The following is a 7,500-nucleotide window of genomic DNA, read 5'->3' on the forward strand; positions in this document are numbered from 1 at the left end:
ATTCAGGTCACAATATACGCTTAAGAGCTAACAAGAAGATAAATGTTGTCTTTTTAAAACAATCTATAATCCAAAAATACATGTAAATGGAGGAAAAGGAACATGAAGTATTATAGTGTTGCAGTGTTGCAGTGTTGCAGTGTTGCAGTGTTGCAGTGTTGCAGTGTTGCAGTGTTGTAGTGTTGTAGTGTTGCAGTGTTGCAGTGTTGCAGTGTTGCAGTGTTGCAGTGTTGTAGTGTTGCAGTGTTGCAGTATTGTAGTATTGCAGTGTTGCAGTGTTGCAGTGTTGCAGTGTTGCAGTGTTGCAGTGTTGTAGTATTGCAGTGTTGTAGTATTGCAGTGTTGCAGTGTTGCAGTATTGCAGTGTTGCAGTATTGTAGTATTGTAGTATTGCAGTGTTGCAGTGTTGCAGTGTTGCAGTATTTCAGTGTTGCAGTATTTCAGTGTTGCAGTGTTGCAGTGTTGCAGTAGATTAGATTAGATTAGATTCTTAGATTCAACTTTATTGTCATTGCATGGCTGGGGGGGGGGGGGGGGGTTGTCCACAATCACTGTGTGTGTGTGTGGCAGTCTACAGTCTCTGTATGTGCATGTCTGTGTGTGTGTGTGTGTGTGGGGGGGGGGGGGACATTGAGGTAGAGAGTTCAGCAGGATGACCGCTGCAGGGAGGAAGCTTTTCCTGAACCTGCTGGTCCGGGAACGGAGCACCCTGTAGCGCCTCCCGGAGGGGAGGAGGGCAAACAGTTGGTGGCTGGGGTGAGAGCTGTCTCTGACGATGCTGCGCGCCCTCCGCAGGCACCTCTTGCTCTGGACAGTCTCAATGGAGGGGAGTGAGGAACCTGTGATGCGTTGGGCGGTTTTCACCACCCTCTGGAGTGACTTCTGGTCCGCAGCAGAGCAGCTGCCATACCATACTGAGACACAGTTGGTAAGGATGCTCTCGATGGTGCAGCGGTAAAAGTTCACCAAGATCAGAGGAGACAGATGGGCCTTCTTCAACCTCCTCAGGAAGAAGAGACGCTGGTGTGCCTTCTTGACCAGGGTTGAGGTGTTGAGAGACCAAGAGAGATCCTCGGAGATGTGGACACCCAGGAACTTGAAGCTGGTGACACGCTCGACCTCCGTCCCGTCGATAAGGATGGAGGTGTGTGTGCCACTCTTCTTCCTGAAGTCCACGATGAGCTCTTTGGTCTTCTTGGTATTGAGAGCCAGGTTGTTGGCGGCGCACCACACTGCCAGATGCTGAACCTCTTCTCTATACGCCGTCTCATCGTTGTTGCTGATGAGGCCAACCACCGTTGTGTCGTCTGCAAACTTGACAATGGTGTTAGAACCATGTACAGGTGTGCAGTCGTGGGTGAAGAGGGAGTAGAGGAGAGGACTCAGCACACAGCCCTGTGGGACACCAGTGTTCAGGATGAGTGTAGAGGAGGTGTGGTTTTCCAGCTTAACAAACTGGGGTCTGTTGGTTAGAAAGTCCAGAACCCAGTTGCAGAGGGAAGCATCGATACCCAGGTCACTGAGTTTGGTCATCAGTTTGGAGGGGATGATGGTGTTGAATGCTGAGCTAAAGTCAATGAACAGCATTCTCACATAGGTGTTGTTATTGTCCAGGTGAGCAAGGGCGGAGTGTAGTGCCGTAGAGATGGCATCCTCTGTGCTCCTATTCTGGCGGTAGGCAAATTGGAAGGGGTCCAGTGTGGGTGGTAGGCAGGTTTTGAGGTGAGCCAGGACCAGCCTCTCGAAGCACTTCATGATGGTGGGGGTGAGTGCAACAGGGCGGAAGTCGTTGAGGCTCTCAGCTTTGGAATGTTTTGGCACTGGCACGATGGAGGTGGTTTTGAAGCATGTGGGGACAGCTGCTTGGGCCAGTGACAGGTTGAAAATGTCAGTCAAGACCCCAGCTAGCTGCCCAGCACAGGTCCTGAGCACACGTCCCAGGGATGCCATCGGGGCCAGCAGCCTTACGTGCATTGGTCCTACTCAGTGCAGCAGATACGTCGGTGAGGGAGAGTGTGAGGGGTTGGTGTCCTGTCGTGAGCACAGCCTTAATGGCTGGCTCCTGGTTATCCCTCTCAAAGCGAGCATAAAAGCTGTTAAGCTCGTCCAGGAAGGAGGTGTCGTTGGATGTTGGGGTGGTGTTGGTGGGTTTGTAGTCAGTTATGGCCTGGATGCCCTGCCACATGCGTCGGGGATCGGAGTTGTTCTTAAAGTGCTCCTCAATCCTTAGCTTGTGGCTGTGCTTGGCCTCCCTGATGCCCCTCTTCAGGTCAGCCCTGGATGAAGAGTAAGCCTGTGCATCGCCAGATCTGAAGGCGGCGTCACGTGCCTTCAGCAGTAGGCGGACTTCTCTGTTCATCCACGGCTTCTGGTTCGGGAATGTAGTAATCTGTTTGTGAGTGGTGACACTGTTGATGCTGGTGTTGATGAAGTCCAGCACAGAGGAGGCATACGAGTCAATGTCCGTGTGGGAGTCCAGTGTGGTCTGGGTAGCAAACACACTCCAGTCTGTGTGTTCAAACCGCTGCTGTAGTTCAGAGTCTGCTCCCTCTGGCCACACTTTAACTGTCCTCACTGTGGGTTTCACACGTTTGATGAGGGGTGAGTACTTGGGGATTAAAAACAAAGAGAGGTGGTCAGACTGTCCAAGGTGGGTGAGGGGGACTGCTTTGTAAGCACCAGCCATGTTGGTGTAAACATGGTCCAAAGTCTTGATTCCTCTTGTAGGACAGGAGACATGTTGATAAAATTTAGGGAGGACAGTCTTCAGGTTGGAGTGGTTGAAGTCACCCGCAACAATAAAGGCTGCCTCCGGATGTGATGTCTGTTGTTTGCTAATGGCAGCATGCAGTTCTTTCATTGCCAGTTTAGCGTTAGCATCGGGTGGGATATAGGCTGCAGTCACAATTGTAGATGTAAACTCCCTGGGCAGATAGAACGGTCTGCACTTAACCATAAGGTATTCTAGGTCAGGTGAGCAATGACTTCCGATGATGGCAGTATCCGTGCACCAAGCTTTGTTCACATGGATACACAGACCCCCGCCTCTGGTCTTACCGGAGTCATCAGCTGTTCTGTCCGCCCGGAGCATGTAGCGACCAGCTAGCTCAATGACGCCATCGGGAACGCTGTTGTTGAGCCACGTTTCCGTGAGAATCATGATATTGCAGTCTGTAATCCATTTGTGTGTGGTGATCCACAGTCGTAGCTCATCCATTTTGTTCGCCAGAGACCGTACATTAGCGAGGAAAATGCTGGGTAGGGAAAGCCGGTGAGGTGTTAGCTTCAGCTTAGCCCTTAGCCCAGCTCTCTTACCCTGTCTTTATTTACGGTCTCGACGCCGCCAGTATTGCATTGTTGCAGTATTTCAGTATTGCAGTATTGTAGTATTTCAGTGTTGCATTATTGTAGTATTTCAGTATTGTAGTATTTCAGTGTTGCAGTGTTGCAGTGTTGCAGTGTTGCAGTGTTGCAGTATTGCAGTGTTGCAGTATTGCAGTGTTGCAGTGTTGCAGTATTGCAGTATTGCAGTATTGCAGTATTGCAGTATTGCAGTATTGCAGTATTGCAGTATTTCAGTATTGTAGTATTGTAGTGTTGCAGTGTTGCAGTGTTGCAGTGTTGCAGTATTGCAGTGTTGCAGTATTGCAGTATTGCAGTATTTCAGTATTGCAGTGTTGCAGTATTGCAGTGTTGCAGTATTGCAGTGTTGCAGTATTGTAGTGTTGCAGTATTGCAGTGTTGCAATATTGCAGTATTTCAGTATTGTAGTATTTCAGTATTGTAGTATTTCAGTGTTGCAGTATTGTAGTATTGTAGTATTTCAGTATTGTAGTATTTCAGTATTGTAGTATTTCAGTATTGCAGTGTTGCAGTGTTGCAGTATTGCAGTATTGTAGTATTGCAGTATTTCAGTATTTCAGTATTGTAGTATTGTAGTATTGCAGTATTGCAGTGTTGCAGTATTGCAGTATTGTAGTATTTCAGTATTTCAGTATTGCAGTGTTGCAGTATTGCAGTGTTGCAGTATTGCAGTATTGCAGTGTTGCAGTATTGCAGTGTTGCAATATTGCAGTATTTCAGTATTGCAGTGTTGCAGTATTGCAGTATTGCAGTGTTGCAGTATTGCAGTGTTGCAGTATTGCAGTGTTGTAGTAGTGCAGTGTTGCAGTATTGTAGTATTTCAGTATTGTAGTATTTCAGTATTGTAGTATTTCAGTGTTGCAGTATTTCAGTGTTGCAGTATTTCAGTATTGTAGTATTGCAGTATTGTAGTATTGCAGTATTGCAGTATTTCAGTGTTGCAGTATTTCAGTATTGCAGTATTTCAGTGTTGCAGTATTTCAGTATTGCAGTGTTGCAGTATTTCAGTATTTCAGTATTGCAGTATTTCAGTGTTGCAGTATTTCAGTATTGCAGTGTTGCAGTGTTGCAGTATTGCAGTGTTGCAGTGTTGCAGTGTTGCAGTATTGCAGTGTTGCAGTATTGCAGTGTTGCAGTATTGCAGTGTTGCAGTGTTGCAGTGTTGTAGTGTTGCAGTGTTGTAGTGTTGCAGTGTTGCAGTGTTGCAGTATTGCAGTGTTGCAGTATTGCAGTGTTGTAGTGTTGTAGTATTGCAGTGTTGCAGTATTGTAGTGTTGCAGTATTGCAGTATTGTAGTATTGCAGTATTGCAGTGTTGTAGTGTTGCAGTATTGTAGTGTTGCAGTGTTGCAGTATTGTAGTGTTGCAGTGTTGCAGTGTTGCAGTGTTGCAGTATTGCAGTGTTGCAGTATTGCAGTGTTGCAGTGTTGTAGTGTTGCAGTGTTGCAGTATTGCAGTATTGTAGTGTTGTAGTGTTGCAGTGTTGCAGTGTTGCAGTATTGCAGTGTTGCAGTATTGCAGTATTGTAGTATTGCAGTATTGTAGTGTTGCAGTGTTGCAGTATTGCAGTATTGTAGTATTGCAGTGTTGCAGTATTGTAGTGTTGCAGTGTTGCAGTATTGCAGTGTTGCAGTGTTGCAGTATTGCAGTGTTGCAGTGTTGCAGTGTTGCAGTATTGCAGTATTGCAGTGTTGCAGTGTTGCAGTGTTGTAGTGTTGCAGTGTTGTAGTGTTGTAGTGTTGTAGTGTTGCAGTGTTGCAGTGTTGTAGTGTTGCAGTGTTGCAGTGTTGCAGTATTGCAGTATTGCAGTGTTGCAGTATTGTAGTGTTGCAGTGTTGCAGTGTTGCAGTGTTGCAGTGTTGCAGTGTTGCAGTGTTGTAGTGTTGCAGTGTTGCAGTATTGCAGTATTGCAGTGTTGTAGTATTGTAGTATTGCAGTATTGCAGTGTTGCAGTATTGTAGTGTTGCAGTATTGCAGTATTGTAGTATTGCAGTATTGCAGTGTTGTAGTGTTGCAGTATTGTAGTGTTGCAGTGTTGCAGTATTGTAGTGTTGCAGTGTTGCAGTGTTGCAGTATTGTAGTGTTGCAGTGTTGCAGTATTGCAGTATTGCAGTATTGCAGAGTTGCAGTATTGTAGTGTTGCAGTGTTGCAGTATTGCAGTGTTGCAGTATTGTAGTGTTGCAGTGTTCCAGTATTGTAGTATTGTAGTATTGCAGTATTGCAGTGTTGCAGTATTGTAGTATTGCAGTATTGCAGTATTGTAGTGTTGCAGTATTGTAGTGTTGTAGTGTTGCAGTATTGTAGTGTTGCAGTGTTGCAGTATTGTAGTGTTGCAGTGTTGCAGTGTTGCAGTGTTGCAGTATTGCAGTATTGCAGTGTTGCAGTATTGTAGTGTTGCAGTGTTGCAGTATTGCAGTATTGTAGTATTGCAGTATTGTAGTATTGCAGTGTTGCAGTATTGTAGTGTTGCAGTGTTGCAGTATTGCAGTGTTGCAGTATTGTAGTGTTGCAGTATTGTAGTGTTGCAGTGTTGCAGTGTTGCAGTGTTGCAGTGTTGCAGTGTTGTAGTGTTGCAGTGTTGCAGTGTTGTAGTGTTGCAGTGTTGCAGTATTGCAGTGTTGCAGTATTGCAGTGTTGCAGTGTTGCAGTGTTGCAGTATTGTAGTGTTGCAGTGTTGCAGTGTTGCAGTATTGCAGTGTTGCAGTATTGCAGTGTTGCAGTATTGTAGTGTTGCAGTGTTGCAGTATTGCAGTATTGCAGTGTTGCAGTGTTGCAGTGTTGTAGTGTTGCAGTATTGCAGTGTTGCAGTGTTGCAGTGTTGCAGTGTTGTAGTGTTGTAGTGTTGCAGTGTTGCAGTGTTGCAGTGTTGCAGTATTGCAGTGTTGCAGTATTGCAGTATTGCAGTATTGCAGTATTGTAGTATTGTAGTATTGCAGTATTGCAGTATTGCAGTGTTGCAGTATTGCAGTGTTGCAGTATTGCAGTATTGCAGTATTGCAGTGTTGCAGTATTGTAGTGTTGCAGTATTGTAGTGTTGCAGTGTTGCAGTATTGCAGTATTGTAGTATTGCAGTGTTGCAGTGTTGTAGTGTTGCAGTGTTGCAGTGTTGCAGTGTTGCAGTATTGTAGTGTTGCAGTGTTGCAGTGTTGCAGTGTTGCAGTATTGTAGTGTTGCAGTGTTGCAGTATTGCAGTGTTGCAGTATTGCAGTATTGCAGTATTGTAGTATTGCAGTGTTGCAGTATTGCAATATTGTAGTGTTGCAGTATTGTAGTGTTGCAGTGTTGCAGTATTGCAGTATTGCAGTATTGTAGTATTGTAGTATTGCAGTGTTGCAGTATTGTAGTGTTGCAGTGTTGCAGTATTGCAGTGTTGCAGTATTGTAGTGTTGCAGTATTGTAGTGTTGCAGTGTTGCAGTATTGCAGTGTTGCAGTATTGCAGTGTTGCAGTATTGCAGTGTTGCAGTATTGTAGTGTTGCAGTATTGTAGTGTTGCAGTATTGCAGTGTTGCAGTATTGTAGTGTTGCAGTGTTGCAGTATTGCAGTGTTGCAGTATTGTAGTGTTGCAGTATTGCAGTATTGCAGTATTGCAGTATTGTAGTGTTGCAGTATTGTAGTGTTGCAGTGTTGCAGTATTGCAGTGTTGCAGTATTGTAGTGTTGCAGTGTTGCAGTATTGCAGTATTGTAGTATTGCAGTATTGCAGTGTTGCAGTGTTGCACAGACACCAGTCTAATCACCTCTGGAGACATAAAAGCAGCTGAAAAGCAAATTTGCTTCTTCGTAAAAGAAACTGACAGAAGATTATACCTCGTGATGGAACGTCAAAAAGTCCGTTGCCATGGAAATCCGCCATGTTTGTTGCTAGTGTGCTAAATGTGATAAGATACATTAGCCAAAACTATGTTAAACTGTATGTTGTTCCTTACAAAGCAGCGGAGCAACGTATTAACGTGTTAACGTGTTAACTTTGGTCAATACATTTATCGATCTACAGCGTAAGAAGACTTCTGAATGAAGTCTCATTAACATCATATCTCCATAGTTTTGACACTAAAGTGGACTGTGACTCTACAGTCGTGACCGCGTGCTCACCTCAGACGCCAAAATGATCCTTTTCCTTCAAAACTCGGACATTG

The sequence above is a fragment of the Eucyclogobius newberryi genome, unplaced genomic scaffold (genome assembly GCF_026437365.1).
Source record: "Eucyclogobius newberryi isolate DKJ021-1_F unplaced genomic scaffold, fEucNew1.0.hap1 SCAF_14, whole genome shotgun sequence".
Taxonomy (NCBI): domain Eukaryota; kingdom Metazoa; phylum Chordata; class Actinopteri; order Gobiiformes; family Gobiidae; genus Eucyclogobius; species Eucyclogobius newberryi.